At 42.3% G+C, this 23,674-nt stretch overlaps 10 non-coding genes across 10 annotated transcripts; 4 read left to right on the top strand and 6 right to left on the bottom strand.

Annotated features, from left to right (window-relative positions):
* Positions 1-2,702: 2,702 nt before the first annotated feature.
* trnag-gcc (transfer RNA glycine (anticodon GCC)) lies at positions 2,703-2,780 on the top strand. Its single transcript has one exon. It is a non-coding gene; the product is annotated as a tRNA-Gly (tRNA).
* Positions 2,781-10,217: 7,437 nt separating this feature from the next.
* On the bottom strand, positions 10,218-10,299 carry trnas-gcu (transfer RNA serine (anticodon GCU)). The gene has a single exon. It is a non-coding gene; the product is annotated as a tRNA-Ser (tRNA).
* A 139-nt stretch (positions 10,300-10,438) lies between these two features.
* Positions 10,439-10,521, top strand: trnal-cag (transfer RNA leucine (anticodon CAG)). The gene has a single exon. It is a non-coding gene; the product is annotated as a tRNA-Leu (tRNA).
* A 3,121-nt stretch (positions 10,522-13,642) lies between these two features.
* trnaq-uug (transfer RNA glutamine (anticodon UUG)) lies at positions 13,643-13,714 on the bottom strand. Its single transcript has one exon. It is a non-coding gene; the product is annotated as a tRNA-Gln (tRNA).
* Positions 13,715-14,934: 1,220 nt separating this feature from the next.
* trnal-uag (transfer RNA leucine (anticodon UAG)) lies at positions 14,935-15,016 on the bottom strand. Its single transcript has one exon. It is a non-coding gene; the product is annotated as a tRNA-Leu (tRNA).
* Positions 15,017-17,122: 2,106 nt separating this feature from the next.
* On the bottom strand, positions 17,123-17,195 carry trnar-ccu (transfer RNA arginine (anticodon CCU)). Its single transcript has one exon. It is a non-coding gene; the product is annotated as a tRNA-Arg (tRNA).
* An 868-nt stretch (positions 17,196-18,063) lies between these two features.
* trnap-agg (transfer RNA proline (anticodon AGG)) lies at positions 18,064-18,135 on the bottom strand. Its single transcript has one exon. It is a non-coding gene; the product is annotated as a tRNA-Pro (tRNA).
* A 1,626-nt stretch (positions 18,136-19,761) lies between these two features.
* Positions 19,762-19,849, bottom strand: trnay-gua (transfer RNA tyrosine (anticodon GUA)). The gene is given in 2 exon segments: positions 19,762-19,797; positions 19,813-19,849. It is a non-coding gene; the product is annotated as a tRNA-Tyr (tRNA).
* Positions 19,850-21,270: 1,421 nt separating this feature from the next.
* Positions 21,271-21,343, top strand: trnak-uuu (transfer RNA lysine (anticodon UUU)). Its single transcript has one exon. It is a non-coding gene; the product is annotated as a tRNA-Lys (tRNA).
* A 234-nt stretch (positions 21,344-21,577) lies between these two features.
* On the top strand, positions 21,578-21,659 carry trnal-uag (transfer RNA leucine (anticodon UAG)). Its single transcript has one exon. It is a non-coding gene; the product is annotated as a tRNA-Leu (tRNA).
* Positions 21,660-23,674: the final 2,015 nt, after the last annotated feature.

Below are 23,674 nucleotides of genomic sequence, written 5' to 3' on the forward strand. Positions count from 1 at the left end.
ACACGTTAACATGAGCTGAGAGGAAGCAGCTGCTGCACATCTGGACTGAACAGGACTGAAGTCCCTGCAGGTCTTTATGCTGGATCTGCATCACTGACTGACAGCTGATGGACAGAGTCAGGAAACACTGATGGATCTGCTCTCTTCTTCTCTACACAGGTGGAGGCGGTGAAGAGGAAGGTGTCTGCTGATGGAGGATCAGCTGCTTCCTGATGATCCAGATGTTGCAGCAGCAGCTTGTCCAGACTCTGGACCATGTTCCTGGGAGGTGGAGAGGAGAGCTTCATCCAGCAGAGACTGACAGAGGAATCAGAACTGGTCTGAGAACAGAGTCCAGTCCACCATGATCCCAGAGACTCCTCAAGTCCTCCTCTCCTCTCAGCCAGCTCCTCCAAACTCCACCTGGGGTTTAGGTTCAGCTTCTTCTGGACCCTTTGGGCCGCTTTGGGAACGTTTTGAGAAGCATTTTTGTGTAAAGTATAAAATATTTTCTTGTGAAACATGCCAACTGTCATTTGGCACTGATTAAGCTTTTAAATTGGCCCTTTCTTCACTTCATAAAAATTTGCATTTTTCTTTAATGTTTTTTCTTATCTTTAACAATATTTATTTTTATCCACATGTGGCAAAAAAAGATGTCAATAAATAACGGGATCCTGAAAGGGCAGACCTCAACAGAGGACATGGCAACAGTTTCTCTTCTGAAAGGACAATTTTTAGTCAGTGTACTAAATTATATTTGTTAGAAAAAGTGTGTGTGTGTTCCTGATTATGTTTTAATGTGGAAAGCCCTTTGTGGAACTGTTTTTTTTTTTTTTTTTTTTTTTTTAAAGGGGCTGTATAAATAAAAGTTTAAAGCGGCGATTGATATGTTGGTTGGTTAATTGACTGATATAGTGATATAATACAGTCCAATAATGTTCTAGCGGAGTCGTGCAGCAGACTCTCAGCTCAGTGTGTGAATGTGCTGCTGCTGAACTGGGACTCATGAGTTCCACTCTGAACCAATGAGTCATGAATCATGAGTCTGACTGTGAACCAGTCTACAGTATGCGCTGTGGGTGAGTGACAGCTCATAGCGGGGAGGGAAAGGGAGTGAAACAGCAAACCAGAGCTGCTGCTTTTCCTCCTTCTTTCTATATGAACATGAGCACCATGATGCACACCGCTGTGTTCTCATATCAAGCTCATGTTCACCTTCTTTCTTTCACAGGGAGAACATGAAAGAAGCTGAAGCTGAACTCAGCCTTCCAACTTTAGTGCTCCGTGTCACAGACTGATCCATTTTCTGACGTTATAGTCCACACCAGGCTGCAGCCTCTCTGTGTGACACTTTGTTCATCATTATTTTCACACTTTACTTCCTGCTTCTTTTCATTTAGGCTCCATGTAGGCTGTTCATGATGACTTTGTTTGTGTGTGGCTGTTTTCTTCTGAATGTGGGATCTCTGTCTGAATGAAAGTTTCACAATCACTGCCTCAGACTGCATTCAGAAGGAATTGTTGAAGTCATAGAAGCTGAAGAGTTGATGATCAGAGGCTGACAGCTAAAGGAAGCTAGAATGCACACTGCTCTCTGACAGAGTCGGCCTCCCTCCACATTTAGGAGGCTTTTTCACTTCTTACAACAGCTGACAAAGGGCTCATCTGGGATTTGAACCCCGGACCTGTCACACCCTGAGCCAGAATCATCCTGATTGTTCCTGGAATGGTTTGGTTAGTCAGAGTGTGTCTGTGTGTGTTCTTGTCTCTCTGAGTGGTTGGAAATGAAAATGGAGATCGGTAGAAGCAGATGACTCTGAGGATGAATGAATGTTTCTCTGACAACATCAACAACCGTTTACTCACCTCACAAAGAGACTGTGTGACGTCACTGGAGATCAATGACATTTCCTGTCCTTCATCGCTCTCCCACGCGACACCAGCTCAAACGTCACACTCGCATTAGATTCAGCCGGAACGGCGCATGCGCACGAAGAATCTCAAGCTTGTCTCGCGAACGAATGAAGTGAAACACAAATCAGCTGTTATTCGACAAATAAGTGGCGTTAAATTGAACTAAAACCAAATCTGTTGGTTTGTTCCTCCTTCTACTTATTAAAATGTGTCTTTTCCTGCTTTCACTCATTTTTGGAATCTGTGTTTGAATTTCTGAATTTGAATTTGTGCTCATTCAACAGAATGAGCGAAGCGTCGCACCTCGTCCACTGTGTGTGTGTGTGTGTGTGTGTGTGTGTGTGTGTGTGTGTGTGTGTGTGTGTGCTCTCTCTGCTGGTCTGAGCTCTCAGTTCATTTAAATACTTTGTTGGATCTGTCTGTCTGTATCATGTCAGAAACTCTGAAACACTCTGAACTTCTTTAAAACACGGTGGATTTACTGATATGAAAGTGTCCAGCAGTCCATAATGGATTATTATAGAAAGATATCAACTTTAATGTAAATACATTGTTGCATATAAACACAGAAATTACAATAATCATCTGTAAAACTTGTAAAAAATGTTGCCGTCTCACTCAGCGGAGGAACAAAGGAGGAGCTTGTGTTTGAACCTGTGTGAGAAAAACAGAAAAAAGAAGACTCTCCCTGATCGGGTTAGTTGCCACGTTATAAAATGCAGGAAGTACTTCAGAACATGCCAGCAAGTGTTGAAGGCTGCCGATGACTGGAGAATCGTGACGTCATTGTAAAACTCATTACACAAGCATTGGTGGTTCAGTGGTAGAATTCTCGCCTGCCACGCGGGAGGCCCGGGTTCGATTCCCGGTGGCAGACCAAGGCTTCAGTCTGCGCACATCTTCCACATGTGATGGCACACACACTGTGTATTGTGGCAACATCCGTCCCCTCAGAGAGAATCTGCTCTTTAACCCTCCTGTCGTTTTCACCCCCCGCCCCTTACTTTAGTGTTCCTGCTCTGTTTTATACGGTGGCCGGTAAGTGCAAAACAAAATGACAAAGTGCCACACTTTTAGAAAAAGTGAAACAAATTTACATGTTAAGAAACATTTTTACATTTTATTCAACAAAATTACACAAGAAAAACACTTTTACAACGGACAAAACAAACTTACATTTTATAAAACAAATTTCCAAACGACAGAATCTTCCGGAAGGGGAATGTACCAAATGCCGGAAGTGATCCAGAAGAAGATTGACTGTGAGCTCAAAAAGTTTGTATCAGTTTGTGTGCCGGGAAAACTTAGCAGGCATAGATTAAATGATGTTTTGGCCGTTTTGTGGAAACAACTTGAGCCAATTTACGCGGTTGTGTTTTCCGTGCGGACGATCTGTAGAATGTTTAACGTTGATGAACGGACCAGACGGAAGGAGCACGCGCACAGGAGACATCTAATAAACAGCCGGAAAATGCTAAACAAGCTAAGTGTAGCATCGCGCTAACTAGCTGAAGCTGCTGTCAGACATGCAGTGAATTAAAGTGCACCGTTTCATTTAGCAGCCAATCGTTGTCTTCACGGAATAGCAACGCGTTTAGTTAGTATGCGTTGCTAGTTTTTATTTATTTATTTTTGTTTTACGCTTTCAGTTACGCTAAATGCACAATTGTTGTTGATTGTTTTAGCTGCTGCTAACTTTATGTTTTGATACGGAACTCCGTTCATTCCAGCAGAACAACCATGAACATCATATAAACAATTCATGGAGGACAGAAAGTCAAAGTCAAAAGAACTGTGGGCCGAAAGGAAACAGGTCCAGGTACGTGTGTGGATATATCTGTAAAATATGGAAGTAAATATGTGTGTGTGTGAAATGAATTATATCTTTTTGTTACTTTAGCAGATAAACATGGATTGATGGCGCCACATGGAGCTGATTTAAAAGCTCAGAGAGGGAAAACACTCCCATTATATACAGATCCGGAGGTAGCAGCACCTGATCTACTGAAGCATGATGTGAAGTTTACACGGTGCAAACATCAGCCTGCGGACTCTTAAAAGGATGATTCCTCTCCAAACGCCATCAGGTTGGAACTTCGTGGACCTGGACAACTGTTTGGCTATCGGACGATGTGGCAGGTACTCAGACAAAAGTCCAATCTTCGAGTGAAGAGAGATGATGTGATGAATGAGAGAGCACGCAGAAGGTTTCTAAGAAGAAGCTGCTCCTCAATGGGAGCGAACTGTATGTGGCATGCAGATGGTTCTGATAAACTGGCTCTCTCAGGACGCATGGATGGATTTTTTCACCTAAAGTGCTGTGGCTCCAATGTGGACCGACAAATAACAAGAAGCCAACAGTGATCGCTGAGAATCTCCTCTCATGAGACTGAGGACTGATTGTGGCACGGAGAATGGCATTATGGCTGCCATTCAGTCTCCCCTACGCCTCCATCATGATGACTGCTGCTCTGGGCCGTCCAGCCACATGTATGGCTCATCCACGAATAAGCAGCGTGTTGAATCCTGGTGGGCCATATTTAGAAGGGGAAGGTAAGTGGCCTTCATGAAGTCATTTTATTATGACTGACCTTTCATTTGATTTTTATCTTTATGTTCTATCTCAGATGAACTCCTCTAAACATATATAATAATTGAGGCTGGGACTTTAACGCGTTCATTTCAATTCATTCATTACAAAACCTTTAATTAATTAGATTTTTTTTAATGGAGTCCCACTTCTACTAATAATATATATTTTCTTCCGATTCTATCCATTTCTACAGGTCTCAGTTCTGGATGGAGTTGTTTGCTGGATACTTCAACGGGAGCCATGAGCATCAGTGCCTTCTGAGATGTTGCTATGGTGATGTTGGATGAGTGTGTGAGACTGTGGAACAGTCACAGGATTCACACTTCCAGAACAGCGTCATGTCCAGTGAACTGTACTGCTGACCACACAGGTAATCTTGGTGATGGATTGATATTTCCATGTTTGTTTTATTATTTTATTCCTTAAATATAAATAAATAATATAAATGCTATTTATTCTATCTAACACAGATTTGGCTCCACAGACTGGATTTGAGATTGAACCAGCTGATTTGGATGCTGTTCCAGAGGCGAGCCTGTCAATAGCTCCATGTGGGGACTCAAACATGCAGGAGGACTTTGACTTTGTTATGGAGCACAAACAACTACAGAAGCCAGAGAACTGGGAGTCTGCAACAGAACTGTACATGAAGCTGAAAGAAACTGCTCAGCTGTGAGTCAGTGAGAAAGGGAATTTTCCCTTCCACATTATCAAGTGCTTATTCATTGGGGTTTCTGTCGTCTTTTTTTTTTTTTTTTATATATATACACGTCAAGCCATGAGATGATTGTGCTGTGGTTTGGTACTCAACAAATAGCACTGAATTGAATCAAATATTGCCATGACTGAAAAACATTCAATTTCTCTGTTTTAAAATAGTTTGGTCACAAGTTTTTTTTCAACCTATCACAGATACAATCAGAAGGCAAAATCTAGATTTTTTCAATTTTTTTATTTTGTTGTTTGTAAACATAACATTTGCATTGTTTCATTTCTTCAGATGAACAGGTACCAGAATCATTTGGAAACATCACAAGGAAAAGTGAATGACAAACTATGAAATCTGATTTGGAGTGGTGGAACACTGCAGTCTGTCTGAACACCAAGTGTCCCAGTTTCATTTTCCCTGAGTTTGAAATCAATTGCTAAAAATAGTGTAATTAAGTAATTAGTATTATATTTTTGTAAGTATGGAAAACAGAACTTCTTGAAATAATTCGTTTTGTGTAAAACTTAACGGTTAAAATCTTAACTGTGAGAAAAGAAACATGCTCATCTCTTTACATTATAAAAACACATTTAACAACAAAGAACAAACCACCTTTTTGGAGTCTGGTCTCGAGGGGTGATCCAGTCACACAGTTATAAGTTACAGTTACAAGTTACAGTGTGTGAATCAAGGAGTGCTAATTTCAATGTGTTTGAACATGTATTGGGAACTGGGAATGGAGAGTCATCCAGGAACTCTATTCTTGGCGATGGTTCCAATCCGGACGGGGGAGGTGAAGTCAGCCCAGCTGCAAACATCAAAACATCCTCCAGAGACACAGCAGCCTGACCTTCTGCAAAGAAAAACCTTCAGTTACATCTTGGCAATGTATTTTCTCAACAAATCATAAAAAAAAAAAAAAAAAAAATGTGATTTCCAAACCTTCACAATAAAAGACACAGTCTGCCCAGTAGCCCAAAGTTTGACTTTCTTTAAGTCTCCTGTTACTTCCTGATGGACTGAGGTCAGGTTTGAAGAGTCTCAAGTTCCAGACCAGTGAGTGGCTTTTCAGAGTGGCACAGGACAGGGGCCAGCAAAGTAGGCTGTTGCTGCAGTGCAGTCAGAAACTGAAGAGCTGAAAGACCATCTTTGAATCTAAAAAGTCACCACAAACATTGTTTCACATTTAAATGACCTAAAGAAACTTCAATGTTTTCTAAAATGACTATCCACCCAAACATATAGAAATGAGTAAAAATGGTTGTGTGTTGAACATTACTGATTTAAAGAAGAACTCTGTGTCTTGCTTTGCACTTGGCAGGGTAATTGTTACTCTACAGACTGCAAGAATTACGCACACAAACAAGACTGGAATGACATGAGCACCTTTTGATTGGCATAAGACAGAGGAAGGGGAGACAGACATCACACAGCAATTATACTAAACTAAGGCACACATTCTGACACACTGACTCAGAGCTAAAGAATATACATTCTTAATAAACCACAGAGGGGGATGATGAGGCATTTCAAACTGAAAGATCTTAAATACAAAAAAATAAAAATCACATCTTCATTACAAATATGATCTTACCTGTCAATTACAGATGGGATGCGGTCAATAATGTACCATCGGAGGGAGTCTGACACGATTTCTTTCTTCTCTTCAACAGGAGCAACACGTCTCAGACAGCCTGCTGTCTGTAACATTGTGCTGCGTCTCATGATGCATTCTCACAGAGCATCCACTGAAGAAACATTCTCAATCTGAGATGAAACACGTTTTTGAAAAATAGTTCAAGTAACAAAGCGTATGTCATGTGATATATCAAGTTAATGATCATTAACCATTAGTATTGTTTACATCTAACCCTGTTCATACCATTTGCATTGTACACCAAGAACTGATGTCCTTCTGGTCCATCAGAAATGGGCCGGTCTTTCAGATGTTTCATCAGTAGAGTTAAAAACTCTCGTCTCGGCCCACCTGTGCCAATTCCTTCTTCCAAAACAGCATCATCTGTGAATTTTACCAGCATGTCACAGGTTTCAGAATATGATGAACATCTTACAAATGCAAATATCTTTCCCATGTAATCAATAAATTCAAATTAAATTAAGTGAGTTGCTGTTGTTTTTTTACTTACCCGTAGCAAGTACTCCTGGCTGGATTTGTTTCAGGTGGATCCAGATCCTCAGTGTCAGATATTACTGTCTGAAAAACAAATGAAAATGTCTGAAACAACACACTGAAAGCAAAGAACATCAGGCTGCCATAATCTGCCTTAATACCTGTCCAGGCTGAGCTGTGGATGAATCTCTGAAACATGATAAAATTGATAAACTGATGAACTATAACAGAGCTTTGAGTAACATTTAGAGGTAGAGAGGAACCATAAGATTTATAAATAAGATTATTTTGTTATAAATGATATTACATGTATGATATTTTCTACCACATGTTCATCAAAATCACATCAACAACTTAAAGACAAATGACTTCTTTTGTAAAAACGAATACCTACCCTTTATCTTCAGGTTTGTGTTTGGGAGAACTGTGTTTTTTTGGTTCAAAAACCTGAGAAGAAAAGCACACAATTGTCAGCAACTTTAAACAGCTTCCATTATTGTTCCCTCACCACATACAGTATATATCAGTGGTGAAAGGTTATCAGGGTGTCTGATTGGAATAGTAAATGCCAAATAATCAAGACGTGGTTCTTAGACTTTATGCTTGAAACCAAATGCATATTCTATCAATAAATAAATAAAAAAACTGAAAGTACAAAATGTAAAAATTAACATACCACAGTTTCAGCTGCATTGAATTCAGCTGTGCTCCTCGATGTGATGACAATTTCAGAATCAGAGTCTGATGTATCAACCTCTGTAGTAAAAACAAACAGTCTGGATACAAAAGAAGGTCTGCTCCTTCATCCATCTTCTTGTTAAATGTTCTCATTTCTTGGACAGCTTGCTTCAGTAGATCAGGTGCTGCTACCTCCGGATCTGTATATAATGGGAGTGTTTTCCCTCTCTGAGCTTTTAAATCAGCTCCATGTGGCGCCATCAATCCATGTTTATCTGCTAAAATAACAAAAAGATATCACTCATTACACACACGTATTTACTTCCATATTTTACAGATATATCCACACACGTACCTGGACCTGTTTCCTTTCGGCCCACAGTTCTTTTGACTTTGACTTTCTGTCCTCCATGAAACGGTGCACTTTAATTCACTGCATGTCTGACAGCGGCTTCAGCTAGTTAGCGCGATGCTACACTTAGCTTGTTTAGCATTTTCCGGCTGTTTATTAGATGTCTCCTGTGCGCGTGCTCCTTCCGTCTGGTCCGTTCATCAACGTTAAACATTCTACAGATCGTCCGCACGGAAAACACAACCGCGTAAATTGGCTCAAGTTGTTTCCACAAAACGGCCAAAACATCATTTACTCCATGCTGCCATAAACTTTCACTCTGCAAAGTTTTCCCGCCACACAAACCGATACAAACTTTTTGAGCTCACAGTCAATCTTCTTCTGGATCACTTCCGGTATTTGGTACATTCCCCTTCCAGAGGATTCTGTCGTTTGGAAATTTTTTTCGCAACTTGTAAATTTTCTTGTCCTGGAAAAAATGTTTTTCTTGTGTAATTTAGTTTAATAAAATGTAAAAAGGTTTCCCAACATGTAAATTTATTTCACGCTTTGTAAAAGAGTTTCGCACTTTGTAATTTTGTTTTGCACTTACCAGCCACCGTAGTTTAGAGTTGGGGTTCACGCGCTTCACTACTCCGAGTTGATCGAACTAACTCAGATCTGCTGTTCTGTCTTCACATGAGACAGGCAGGAAGTTGGACTTTCTAAAACAAAGAGAATCCGGTTGGTTTTCAAAATAAAACTGCTGTCTGCGAGCGGGACGCCGCTGATCAGAGAGAGTTAACTTCTGTCACTGAGCTATTAAAGAAAAACACGCGTGCTCTCCCCGTCGGGGAATCGAACCCCGGTCTTCCGCGTGACAGGACAGACAGGCTCAGCTGGACAGAGAAACATCACGTGATGTAACTTCACTTCCTCCGTGGAAAAACAAAAGAAGAATAAAGTTATTTCCTCCCTGTTTCTATCCAGAATCATCATCAGCACAGCTTCTGTCAGGAACATCTGTTTGTTGCTGACAACATCTGGATTACAGATGACACATCAGACTGATATTATCTGTGTCATGGTGTTCAGAGATTTCAGCAGCTCACATCCAACACAGAGACTCTGAGCAGGCCCACCTGGTCTTAGACCCAGACCCAGACCCAGACCTAAATCCAAACCCAGGAGACAGAGGTTGAGTGAGTCAGTGAGGAAGAAGCTGCTCGTTCTCCTTCAACAGTTTGATCTGAGGAAAAGTCACTTCCTCTTTTCAGGAATCAACTTCTACCATCTGTCCACTAGATGGAGATAACTGAGCATCAACTGAGAACTGAGTTCTTAATCATCTGGAAACAGACAGCATTGTTTTCTTCAGCTGGAGCTCTTTGTTCAAATCTACATTGAGATTCAGAGCCAAATGTTTTTCCTTTCCTGGATTTACTTCATCATTTCAGTCACTCTGTGGATTCAGCTGACAAATGCAAAATACAACCAACATTTAAACGATGACGTGTTGAAACAAAACTTTATTGATTCAGTCTGGTCAGCAGAATATAACCTGATGAAATCAGCAACATTAAACTGATGTTTCTACATGAATGCATCACTGATTGTAAAACAGTGAACAGTACAATGTACAAACAGTAAAATGTCTGTAAGCCTCTACAGTCCTCCGCTCTACCAACTGAGCTATCGAAGGGAGCTGTTCAACCTCTCCTCTTCTTGTCTCCTTTGACTAATATTTACAGATTTGGGTTAGGGAAAACATGGAGAATGGCATTTATCACAGTATAAGTAGATCGCTCTAACCAGCTGACGTTGAGGATAATTCTGACTGGAATAGCAGGCTGCAACTTAGACAGACTAAAGCAGCCACCGACGAGGATGGGATTCGAACCCACGCGTGCAGAGCACAATGGATTAGCAGTCCATCGCCTTAACCACTCGGCCACCTCGTCATGTTTGATTGCTTCAAAGGCAGATATTTATTAATTCTAGCTGGAATAGCAGGCTGCAACAGGAAAAGTTCTGCATGTCTCTGTCTCTTGATGGGCTAATTTTTGAACAAATTTTTCGGCTCATTTGCTGGCTTTTGTCGTCAGAATGGCCGAGCGGTCTAAGGCGCTGCGTTCAGGTCGCAGTCTCCCCTGGAGGCGTGGGTTGAAATCCCACTTCTGACAGAAAGTGCTTTTCTTTCACCTCTACTGCAGCAAGGTGTGTTTGTGGACAAAGTTGTTTTGGTCTACTTTTGACCGCCCAAACTTTTAAAAGACCAAAATTCCTTTGACATGTTGAAATATTGCCACGCCGTCCTTGGAAAATTGAAACAACCTGGTTTTGTCCAGAAGGGGGACCAGAGGGTGTGTGCCAACTACAGGGTCATCATGAACCTCTGTTTTGGGTGGTGGTTGGATGTTATTGGTTTTTCTTAACTTCTTCGTGCAGTCCCCCTAGTGGGGTGTGTGTGTTTAGGGGGGGTGTAGCTCAGTGGTAGAGTGTTTGACTGCCGATCAAGCGGGCACCCAGCGGGCACCCAGTTCAAATCTGGGTGCCTCCTGCCGAAGGCTATGTGTTTTCACATGCAAACACAAACTTTTTCACTGTGATGTTTCTCATTTCAGGATTGCACCAATGGCCACCATCACTTCGATGTGGGATAGATCCTCAGCACAGTGTTGTGCTTTGCTTTACCCTGTTGTCTCTCTGCTAATGAAGCACAGGAAGTACTTATCTTGTCTCACACTGATCTCTCAATTATCCAGTCAGCATAGTCATCCTAGTCATCCTACCAAAAATTCAATTAATTATGGTGGTTGGAAGGTTGGATGTTCTGTAAAAATCTGCATCACATTCATTCTTCCAGTCTCTGATGAGGAAACAGAAGAGTTGATGCTAGCTTTGATAGCACAGTGTCAGCTACACAGTTGCAGTTAGCTGTGTATGAGGCAGCTGAGCTGCAGACTAGTCAGGGTTAAATATTAATTACAGTATTGTGCGACGATGAATTAAAATTTTATTTTTTTAATTTAACAGTAAGTGAAAACATCAAGAACAAGTGTGCATGTGGAGACGTCCTCTTCCTCTGTGTCCTGGACACTAAAAAGCAGATGAAGCAAAATAGGTGAGAAAAGAAGATGTTCAGTTGTGTCATGCGAACTGCGAACAAACTATGTTACTTCATTACTGTTACTTCATCACATTTTAAAGTTTGGCATATTTCATGAACATTTTGTTGGAGGCAGGTGGAAGGAATTTCAAAAGCCTTGTCACAGTTTCCTGACTTAAGTATTGTAGTTAAGTATTGTAAAAATAACAAGACAACAGCTGAAACCTTCCCTGCCTGGATATTCCAGAAGTGTGAGCAAAGTCCAAGTGAAGCTCCTGCTGGCTATCAGGAGATTTTAGAAGTAAAATGTCCCCTTCTTCAACTGTTATGTTTGAAATGCAAAGTACTTTTTGAAGTACTCTATGATGTTCCAGTCTGCAGTTCCAGCTAGAATTATCCCAAATGTTGACTGAACCGACTCCTGTCCGCTGTTCTGGAACCAGATACTCAGTATTTCTCCATCTCAGAATAACCTCAGAACCTGTATTTTTTCGTAAATAAAACCACTTTCCTTGACTGGGAATCAAACCCCAGCGACAGTGGTGAGAGTTTTGAATCCTAGCCACGAGACCACCAGAGAAGGTCTCGGGGTATGATTCTTGCTTAGGTTGCGAGAGATCCTGGGTTCAAATCCTGGATGAGCCCAGCTGTTGCCTTGCAGTTATCAGGGGAGCTAACTCTTATTATATGGAGCTGTGTGAGGTTGGCTGGTTGTGTTATTTGCAGTATCTCGTAAAGTGAAGCAACAGTAACTTTGTGGCTCATGCTGTGCTGCAGAGAGGGGAAATTAGTGATTGACTGCTTTTCACAGGAGACAAACTTTGGTAGCAGTCATGATGGTCAGCCACTTATATTGCGATATTTTCAGATCCTCTGTACATTATTGTACTTCAGAGTGGTGCTGTGGCTTAGTAGGTCAAAGCGCCTGTCTAGTAAAAAGGAGATCCTGGGTTCAAATTCCAGCAGTGCCTCTTTGTTGAGATAAGGCCATATTAACTTCAAAGTTTCATCAGCATATCAGCACTTGACTGGGTCCTCATGTAACTACAGAAGTTCAATTCAATTAAAAGGACACAGCAGTCTCTCTGTTTAAATCCCAGCAGTTCTGTGGGTAAAGTCAAATGTTGATGAAATAAACTAATTTTGGGTTTTCATCAGCTGGAGGTCACAGTGAGCAATTTTAATAGAAATAAACACTTGAAATATGTCACTGTGTGTAACGATGTCATAAAATATATTATTTTTACTTTCTGAATGGAATAAAATGAATCAAAAAGTGGTTGAATATATTTATCTTATAGCGTTTTGAAAGAATGAAATAGTTCTGTTTCATTCCTTTTACAGTGATTAGTAATCTGTCACTGATTCCATTTTAAAGTAACTTCCCCAACACTGTACGACGGTGCTGACTGCTGCAGTAATGCTGCCTTTAATAGAAGTTTAGGAACATTTGATGAAAGAATACATTTTGGTGACAATTGGAAATGTCTGTTTATAGTTTATCACTTGTTAGGATCCCCGTTAGCTGTCACTGAGGCAGCAGCTACTCTTCCTGGGGTCCAAATGAAAATGCACATCTGCAGTCAAACAGGTTCAGGTAGATGCAGAGTCCGACATTAAAACAAATCACTTTACCATCAACCTCAGCTGCAGTATACACATTACACTTCCATCACCAGATCCTCTGCATATACATGTACTTCAGAGTGGTGCTGTGGCTTAGCTGGTCAAAGTGTCTGTCTCTTAAACAGGAGATCCTGGGTTTGAATCACAGCAGTGCCTTGTTCATAATGTTAGATACTACAGATATAACAAACTGGCAGTTGAAACTGTTTGCCTCTGAAGAGACTTGAGCCTTAATCCAGCAGGTCGGACTGCTCGGCCACTCTACTCTACACCTTCACAGAAGGAATGACACCCATGTGACATTATGAGAAACCTCAAAGGTTTGGAGGAGAGAAGAGTATGTGACCATGACTGTCCTGTGAGCTTCATTCACAATATGACATGTCCTCTACCACTGATCTACATCCTCTTTGGACCTTTACTGAACCACAGAGGCTCTGAGCTGCTGCAGCAGGTGAAAAGAGAAACTGTTTCATGAAGCCTCCTCTCTGCTCAGGGTTGGACCACTGTCTTGGGTGGAGTGGGGTTACTGTTATATGTAGTCACTATCCCACAAAATCAGAAGACAGAGGTTCCACCGAGATTTGAACTCAGATCACTGGATTCAAAGTCCAGAGTGCTAACTGTTACACCATGGAACCACAGGACTGTTAGCTGATCTTTATCAAAGGCGCTGGCTCGAGGTTCCAGTGTCGAGGGATGTCAGTGATGGAGCCAAACCGTCTCCACTTCTTATATGGTGAATGTGTGCTTCAGTGCTTTTTTTTCTCTTTTGCAAGAAAATGTAAAATAAAATAAAATTTAAAAGTGAGCTGAAAGGAAAGGACCTGTTCTGTGTTACTGATGACTTTTTGTGTGTGTGGGGGTGTTTTGTTTTGAATTTCTGATCTTTGTTGTCCAGAAAGAAAGGCATTAACAAAGCCCCACCTGTCATGTCTCTGTTCCCCACCAGTGGGGTGGAGCCCACACTTTAAGAACGGCAGCCCTATAAGCATCCCACAGCATCACTGAGTCACTGAGCACAGTGACAACTGTACACATTACTGGAGAAAGTGATAAATGACATTCAGCCAGTGCGTTAGAATAGCAGAGGAGGGTTTCCATCCATCAACTTCTGTATTATGGGCCCAAAACACTTCCACTGCTCCACTCTGCTCATAGCAGGCTGTGCTGCAGTCTCTTCTGGATCTGTGGGTTCAAATCCTCTGTGCTCTGCTGTGACACAGCTTCTTTGTCTGAGGGCCCTCTTAGGAAAGATCCTTACTGATGAATTTGTTTTGCTTTAAATCACATCTGTCCTCATTCAACTGATTCCTCAATTAACTGTTGGTAGAAACTGTTGGTTTGTTTGGCACCTTGACATTTCCGAAATAGCTTTTTATCTCTCATTAATTAAAAAAGATAGTCTTCTAAAGGATAAACCACAGGTACTAAAATCCAGGATTGAACCAGGGACTCTACCAACTGAGCTGTTTCAGCACAGCACACAGTGGAAATGACTTCTCATTGTTGCTTCCATGGCCTGGAAGTGGAATTAAAGGTGAGAGGCGCCAACTCACCACCTTCAGATTATGAGACTGATACGCTGCCTGCTGCACCAACGAGGGCTGGAACCCAGAGTAAGTAAAAGAGGGAGATGGAGGAGAGCTGTCAGTGTTTCAGTATAAACATACAGCCCTGACCACTGTTGTATCCAGGCAGAGCTGTGCCTGGATACAACTGCTGAGAAATGAGCAACCAAGAACAACCATGGAAGCATTTAAAAAGAGAGCCAATTTTCATCTTCAGCTCAGTCCCCACTTTGGAAACTCAAAGTGACAGTAGCTGTTAGATTCGTATCACATATCACAGAATATACTACTGGCAGTGGTGGGATTTGAACCCACGCCTCCGAAGAGACTGGAGCCTAAATCCAGCGCCTTGGACCGCTCGGCCACACTACCATACATTTGTATAGAATAAGAACTAAGTAAAGGTTCTCTGATTTAAACAGGTTCATTTCAATGTTGTTGAGAGATGTGAATTTGAAGCTTTCACTGTGGGACTTTGGAGAAGTGGATGGTGAACAGAACATCCAACATTAAGGGGCACATCCAGCCAAAATAGCTCAGTTTTAAATGTTCTGAGGGGGAGAACTTTTCAGTCATCAAAAATCTCACACAGAGCTTTGATAATACACTGCAACATTTCACTACAACATTTCGCGTCCACAGGGGTAGGGGTATCATCCCAGGTTCAAATCGTGGACGAGCCCTTAGTGTTATGTTGCCAACATCAGTGCCTGACCATCCTGACTCTTACCAAAGTTTGTCTCCTGTTAAAAAATGGTAATCACCAAATTTCCATCTGCTCCACACAGCAACAAACACAAAACTACTGTCTCTCTAGTCCAGAGACTGCAAACAAAAGCTGTAATACAGGAAGTGATGGCAGGACCATGATTGCCTTTGGAGCTTCATGAACAGCAAGCACTCTATGGTGGAGTTCATGAGAAAAAGTGGGAGGAGTCTTTGATCTCTGTGATGTCATTAGAACCTTTGTGACATCAGCATCTCCTTTGATGGTTACTGATGGAACAGGAAAAGGTCAGATGGGAGCGTTGCAGTTAAAAAGCTTTGTGAGCTCTTGACGTGTTTCGTGGCTTCTTTGGTCACATTTGCTCCCTTTGTGTCTGACAGAGATCCTGAACCTTCCCATTGCTGGATGTACTCCTGTGATGTGTGTTGGCCAATTCATTTCAAATGTTTCTAAATCTGTCAGAAGGTCATTTCCCATCTGTGTTCTTTGATCTTATGGTTAGCACTGTGGACTTTGAATCCAGTCATCTGAGTTCAAATCTCAGTGGAACCTCTGCCATCTGATTCAGTGTGACAGTGATTAAGAATAACACCCAAAATAGATGCTCACCTACCAACTCAGAGCAGAGAGAAGCAGAGAGCTTTTCACCTGCTGCAACAGCTCACCGACCTCTGTGGTTAGGTAAAGGTCCAAAGAGGATGTAGATCAGTGGTAGACGTTCATCAAAACAAAAGGCCACTCAAAGCAGAACCGCTGCTCAGTCTAACATTCAGACAACAAATTGACAACAAACATGACGAGGTGGCCGACGACTCTCTCCTTCATTGCTGATAGATACATTAATGTGAGCAGTGAACTATCCGTCTATTCACACACAGTCCAGGTCGCTGCATGCTGAGGTGGCAGAGTGTTTAAGGCGATGGACTGCTAATCTACTGTATCCTGTGTGTGGGTTCACATCTCATTGTCTTCTGTGTTCAGCTGTCCATGTTGCAGCCTGCTATTCTAGGTAGAGTAATCCTAAACGTCTGACTTCAGGTCCATATGTCAATCAAACCTGTTGAAGTTTAATTCAAAGGTTATCTGGATGTGTTGTATCTGCTTTCAGAGTTGTTGTCAGGTCATTAAGATTAATTTTCTATGCATGACTTTAGCTCTTTGGAGATACGGCAACAAGAGAAGGCCAAAATAAGGAGCTTACAATTCCAATACCAGTTAGTCAGCAAAATATGATGAGCCAAGTCCACTGTGACAAATAACAAAGGATTTTCTTTAGCATAAAATAAACTGTCACATTAATGTCCTGAATGTGCTGTGTGTAAATAATGAGATCCTGGGTTCAAATCCCAGCAGTGCCTTGCTCCTAATGTTAGATGTTGTGGATAGAAAGGACTCATACACGGAGAGCAAAAAATATTAAATACATTTGTCCCCAAAATACACATTACAGCAGTAGAGGTGAAAGGAAAAGCAGCTTCCATCAGAGGTGGGATTTGAATCCACGCATCAAGGGGGAGAACGCAGAAAGATAAACATGAACACACACTGAACGTTCCTTTACATTATGAGACATGACTTCAGCTGGAAAATGTCAGGAGTTTTTCAAGCAGCACTGATTTACAGGAAACGACAAACATTGGATCGTGAACAGCTAGCTGTTGCTAAAGAGCTGTTAGCAGAGGATGGTTTTGATCCATCGACCTCTGGGTTATGGGCCCAGCACGCTTCCGCTGCGCCACTCTGCTGTAAACCACCCCAGATGGGACTCGAACCCACAATCCCTGGCTTAGGAGGCCAGTGCCTTATCCATTAGGCCACTGGGGCACAAAAAAATGGGAGGAGCCTTTGATCTCTGTGATGTCATTAGAACCTTTGTGACAAGTCACACAGCCCCCCATGTTCTCCGAATGGACCCAAAGTGCAGTTGTCACCAAATTTATCAAACAGTAATGTCAGATGTCAGATGTCAGTAATGTAAGATGTTCAATCTTAAATAATTACATAGCCTTTCGTAGTTCAAAGCTTTTCATCCAGTGAGACATTTATAAGCAGTTAGTTCCATTAGGCCACCGGGACAGATATTTAATATCTCCAAGAAGCGAGAATAGGTTAGGAAGGATACTAAATGTTGTAGTGTATGATCAATGCTCAGAAAACGTTTGACTACATTTTAAATGCCATAAATGTCCTGCTGTCAATGGCTCGTTGGTCTAGGGGTATGATTCTCGCTTCGGGTGCGAGAGGTCTGACTGGAACTTTTCCTGTTGCAGCCTGCTATTCCTGCTAGAATTATCCTAAATATCTGCCTTGAAGGACATCGTGAACTAGCAGACAATTGGTCACCTGCCAAGATAAAAATATATATAATCACGCTGTGCACGTGCAAATGAAGATCATTATATGCATCATAATCATGGACCAGTAAAGATGGTGACAGATAGAACATCATGTTATGTCAGCACCACAAAAGTAGTACAAAGAAGTACCAAGATGTACAGAGGATGTGAAAATATTGCAAAGTAAGTGGCTGACCATCATGACTCCTACCAAAGTTTGTCTCCTGTGAAAAGCAGTCAACCACCAATATTCCTTCTCCTCAGCACAGCATGAGCCACAAAACTGCCAGAAAGCAAACCTCACACAGCTCCATAGTGTAACGGTTAGCAGCCCTACTGACTGAAAGGCAACGCATGGGCTCGTCCGGGATTTGAACCCAGGACCTCTCGCACCCTAAGCGAGAATCATACCCCTAGACCAATGAGCCATGTGGTCTGTGGAGGTCAGGACAAAAAAGTGGGAGGAGTCTTTCATCCCTTTGATGTCATTCGAACCTTTGTGACATCACAGAATCAGCATCTCCTTTGATGGTTACTGATGGAACATTTGTGGCGTGTTTTTTTTTTTTTCATTATTTACACACAGCACATTCAGGACATTAATGTGACAGTTTATTATATGCTAAAGAAACTTTGGTAAGAGTCATGATGGTCAGCCACATACGTTGGGGGTATTTTCAGATCCAAAATACATCCCTGTACATCAGAGTGGTGCTGCTACGGAGTGTTGCATCAGTGGCCACCATCACTTCAAGGAACCCAAATGGGAAAGATCCTTATTGACAGCATTGTTGCGCTTTGTTACATCTGAACTAAAGATACAAATAAAATAATCTAAATTGGCTTTTCTGATTTGGCTGATCTGAATAGGTTTAACGTCTTGCTTGGGAATCAACCTGCAAAACTGCCCCCATGTTCTGTAAGGGTAGATGTTGCACACGGCATCAAGATGATCTGCCAGTGAGACGGCCTGAAAAATAAAACACATGGTGTTAAAGATTTCCTTGTGAGGTCAATAGCACAGCTTCTTAAGTCACAATCTGTGGAACATGCAAAACAACTTCTACGTACCATCGCGACTGACTCTGACTCTTCTGAAGCACCAGCATCAGTGGAAGTTCTGCTGCTGTTGAAGCAGAGTTCAAAAACATGAAAAATGGGCTTTTCAAACATGAAAACCTACCCATTCGTGCCAACCAATCTTTCCTTCATTGAGGGAAACATGAGGATTCGTTCTGCAAAACAAAAACGTTAAATGGATGATGTAGCTGATGCAACAACTGTCATAGGACCTGACCCTGACTCCACTACTTCCCAGAATGCTCACCCTGGTGAGGAGGCTGATGAAGCTCCAAACAGTCCTCCAATGGATGACAATGCTGTTGAAAACTGAAGAGGCTTTGTAGTTCCAGCCAAAAGAAAGGAAGATGAGTTCTTATCTCTCTGCTTGTCAAGGAGCATCTGTTAAAAACAGAAACCATCAACAGCCTGTTAAACTTTGCAAATCGAAAGTCTCCATGCTCATCACTCGTGCGTTTGATGCGGTTGTTCTTTTTGTGACAGCTTTTCTTTTGAAAAGGTTGTTAGCAGCAACAAATGTGACAACCAATTCATCAAGCTGGTGAAAACAATAACAACACAGGGTGTGACCAAACAGGTGTATTCACAGAGGGCAGAACTGCTGAAGGAAACCTGTCCACCTGACCGCTGCTGCTCTCCAAATTGATGCACAATGCCAGGCTGCCATCCACAGTTCATCACTTTCATTTTCTCAACATGTCTCTGTGGTGCAATGTATAATGTGTTTGGCTGTTATCTGAAAGGATGGTGGTTCAAGCCCAGCCAGGGATGTTCTTTGTTTAAACCCCTTTGTGGACAGGATCTCTGCCTGTCTTGTGGAAGACTGGGATTTCAATTCCTGAATGTCAGAAACTCAGTGCTGCTTGCAGTATAAAACACAGTTGCTCCACATGAAAAGTGATACAGCAGTGGTCACCTCCTGTCTGTAGTCAGACTCATCACTGTGCTGGATGAGGCCGATGAAAAGAAAGACCTCCTTCGAGCCAGAGTTGAACCAGCAACCTAAGGATTTCAGCTGTAAGCCTCTACAGTCCTCCGCTCTACCAACTGAGCTATCGAAGGGAACCGTTCAACCTCTGCTCTTCTTGTCTCCTTTGACTAATGTTTACAGATTTGGGTTAGGGAAAACATGGAGAATGTCATTTATCACAGTATGATCAAAAAAGTGGCTCAGCTCTAACCAGCTGATGTTGAGGATAATTCTGACTGGATAGATAATTTTAGGTGGAATAGCAGGCTGTAACTTAGACTAAAGCAACCACCGACGAGGATGGGATTCGAACCCACGCGTGCAGAGCACAATGGATTAGCAGTCCATCGCCTTAACCACTCGGCGGTCTGCACTCGGAGTGCACTCTGTTAATGAAGCTCAAAAGGCAATCATGGTGCTGCCAGATACCTTTGAGTTCTGCCGACAGAAGCAACAACAAAACTGGAACTATTTGGACAGAACCTGGTTTGTCTGTATTACTTCCAAGGTAGGTTTGGAGGTTTACCAGGTCCAGTTCTCTCCAGATGTCCCCAAACACACGCTTCCCCTCCAGGTTTGTCATCTCCGACGTGGGGCTCGAACCCACAACCCTGAGATTAAGAGTCTCACATCCTCCAAAAAATCGCCAAAAATCATTCAAAATAAATAAATAAATAAATGACATTATGGGAAATCTCAAAACTGTGTACAAATGTTTGGAGGAGAAAATGGAAGAAAGATGTGTTTGACAGCCTTTTGGACACACAACCAGTCAGCGTGACGCATCCAACCTCACAATATTTCATGGTGTGGTTGAAAGAGGGAGGGAGGGAGAATATTGGAAATGTAGGTCAAAGAAACCTGAGCTTGCACCTCACTCAGGTACCTTTGATGCCGAAACCCGGGATTGAACCAGGGACCTTTAGATCTTCTGTCTAACGCCCTTAGTGTTACATTGATCATGCAGTGCCTCACCATCATGACTCTTACCAAAGTTTGTCTTCTGTTAAAAAAGAGCAATCACCATCTGCTCAACACAGCAGGCTCACAACTGACTGCTGTTTCTCTAGTCCAGAGACTGCAAGCAAAAGCTGTAACACAGGAAGTGATGGCAGCACCATGATTGCCTTTTGAGCCTCATTAACAGTGAGCACTCTATGGTGGAGGTCATGAGAAAAAATGGGAGGAGCCTTTGATCTCTGTGATGTCATTAAAACCTTTGTGACATCACAGAATCAGCATCTCCTTTGCTTACAAGCCCAGCTGTTGCCTTGCAGTCATCAGGAGAGCTAACCCTTATGATATGGAGCTGTGTGAGGTTGGCTGGTTGTGTTATTTGTAGTGTCTTGTAAAGTAGTTGGTCAAAGAGCCTTGTTGCTCAGGTCAGATGTTGTAGAAACAAACTACTTCTGGGTTACAGTATGTATAAATAGCAGAGGATGGTTTCGATCCATCGACCTCTGGGTTATGAAATAATTAATTTAATTTCATCTGAATTATGCACCAATCAGAAGCCTGAGTAGCTCAGTCGGTAGAGCATCAGACTTTTAATCTGAGGGTCCAGGGTTCAAGTCCCTGTTCAGGCGATGCAGCTTCTTCCCTTTAGTGGTTCACATTATAGACTATAGACTCACTATACACCAAGAGACAAAGAAGCTGGACTTGAGAGTTTGTGAGGTTGGATGCTGCACGCTGATTGTTTGTGTGTCCAGGACGTTTCAAGGACATTTTTCTGCCATTCTCTGCTCCAAACATTTCAATGCAACTTTCAGGGGTCAGAAACATGTGGCATTATTGCAGGCAAGCTAGGACTGACATGTGGTAGTGTGGCCGAGCGGTCCAAGGCGCTGGATTTAGGCTCCAGTCTCTTCAGAGGCGTGGGTTCGAATCCCACCACTGCCAAGCTTTGCACTCTACAGTATGATCTTGAAGTGTTTATTTAAATCTGAAGCTCTTATGAATATAGTGTTCCACCAGTGGCTACCATCACTTTGAGTTACTGAAGTGGGGACCAACATCTGAGCTAAAGATACAAATAAAATAATCTAAATCTGCTTTTATTAGCAGAGTATTAGCGGTGCGACTGCTTTTGTTCTTTCTGTAGCTAAAAGCGTTAGGGAGTTGAAACCCAGCGAAACATATCATATGATAAAATTAAAGATTTGAAGAAGGAATGAAAATCAAAGTGATGAACTGTGGATGGCAGCCTGCTGTTGATCTGACTGAACAGTGATGCAGAAACCTTTACCTTGTTGTTTCTCCGACTAGACATTGCGATAAACCCAATGCAGACATAGTGGAACAAGCAATCAATGCAAGAGTGTTGTGGACTTGGCCAAGTTTTCCCTCAGATGGCACATGAGCACAGTCTCGACGCTCGGGTGACTTACTTTCCAAAACTACTAAGATGGTACATGATGCTGAAGTACTTCTTCAAGAAGAAGATATTTACTCTTCAGCGTGGCATTGTTACGATTGTAATGACACCATTTCCATGTTAGTCTGTCCCGGGCTCCCCCCGGAGCACCATATCGATACCGAACTTACTGCGGACACCCGATCGACATAGTCCGCTGCAGCCCAGAGCTCCTGAGCTCAAACGCTCCTCCAGCCTCAGCCTCCCGGTAACTTGGATTACAGGCGAGGGACACACTTCCTTTACGACAGTGACGTCATCAACATTTCCATAAATCTTTTCTGACTTCTAACCTCAAGGGTTTGAATTCACTGATGAATAATAAAGTCTAACCATGTGAAAATGAAAACTCTGATGCTTTTAGTATTCCCATAAACCTTTTCTGACTTCTAACTTCCCCTGCACAGTGTTTTATCATGAAGTCTTTATCAGTGTGCTTCTAATGTGCAAATAAACTAAACTAAAGCAGACAGCAACAAAAAGGGAGACACACAGAGACTGAACAGGCTGATCAGGACAACCCCTTCTGGTTCCATGGTGCGTCTGACTTCGGATCAGAAGACTGAGGGTTCAAGTCCCTTAGTGGTTAGGCACCTGTGTATTACAGGTGAACGGACTAAACTGTGTCCATTTTACAGAAACCTCTGCTGCTTGATGCTGCCTTCATCCTGAAGGGGAAGTGTGTGTTTAGGGACATCTGGAGAGAATTGGACCTGGTAGACCTGCAAACCTACCTGGGTCTGAAAAGGCTGACTGTGATGTTTCTCATTTCAGCCCAGCTGGTGTTGGTATCGTCTGTCACTGTAACTTTTGTTCACAGGGAGATGAAAAGTGCCTGACTTAGTGGATTGGTTTTCATTGACAAGAAACAAACTGGCAGTGGTGGGATTAGAACCCACGCCTCCGAGGAGGCTGAAGCCTTAATCCAGCGTCTTGGACCGCTCGGCCACACTACCACAAACGGTTCCAGTTCTGTTGTTGCTTCTGTCGGGCAGAACTCAAAGGTACCATGTTTGCCTTTTGAGCTTCATTAACAGAGTGCACTCTACTGTGGAGGTCATGACAAAAAAATGGGAGGAGCCTTTGATCTCTGTGATGTCATTAGAACCTTTGTGACATCACAGAATCAGCATCTCCTTTGATGGTTACTGATGGAACAGGAAAGTATGCCTTTCTTTGTTTGTGTACCAACAGCCTGAGCTCTGGTTCTGACTTTGTTTTGATGAACCTCATTATTTACACACAGCACAGTCAGGACATTAATGTGACAGTTTATTATATGCTAAAGAAACTTTGGTAAAACGGCCAATATCAACAACCGATGTTTATTTCTGTGTAGTTACCGTTTGTGTGTATGTTGCAGGAGGGGGAGGGGGATTTGGCCATGTGGAGTTTGTTTGGGCATGTCATTTGGCATGGCATGGCATTTCACAGATTTGAGCTTAAATGGAGGAGACTTGAGCTCCCTGCACTCTTGTTATGTTCTAATATGTCTCTGACT

Source organism: Echeneis naucrates, chromosome 2, assembly GCF_900963305.1.
Source record: "Echeneis naucrates chromosome 2, fEcheNa1.1, whole genome shotgun sequence".
Taxonomy (NCBI): Eukaryota; Metazoa; Chordata; class Actinopteri; order Carangiformes; family Echeneidae; genus Echeneis; species Echeneis naucrates.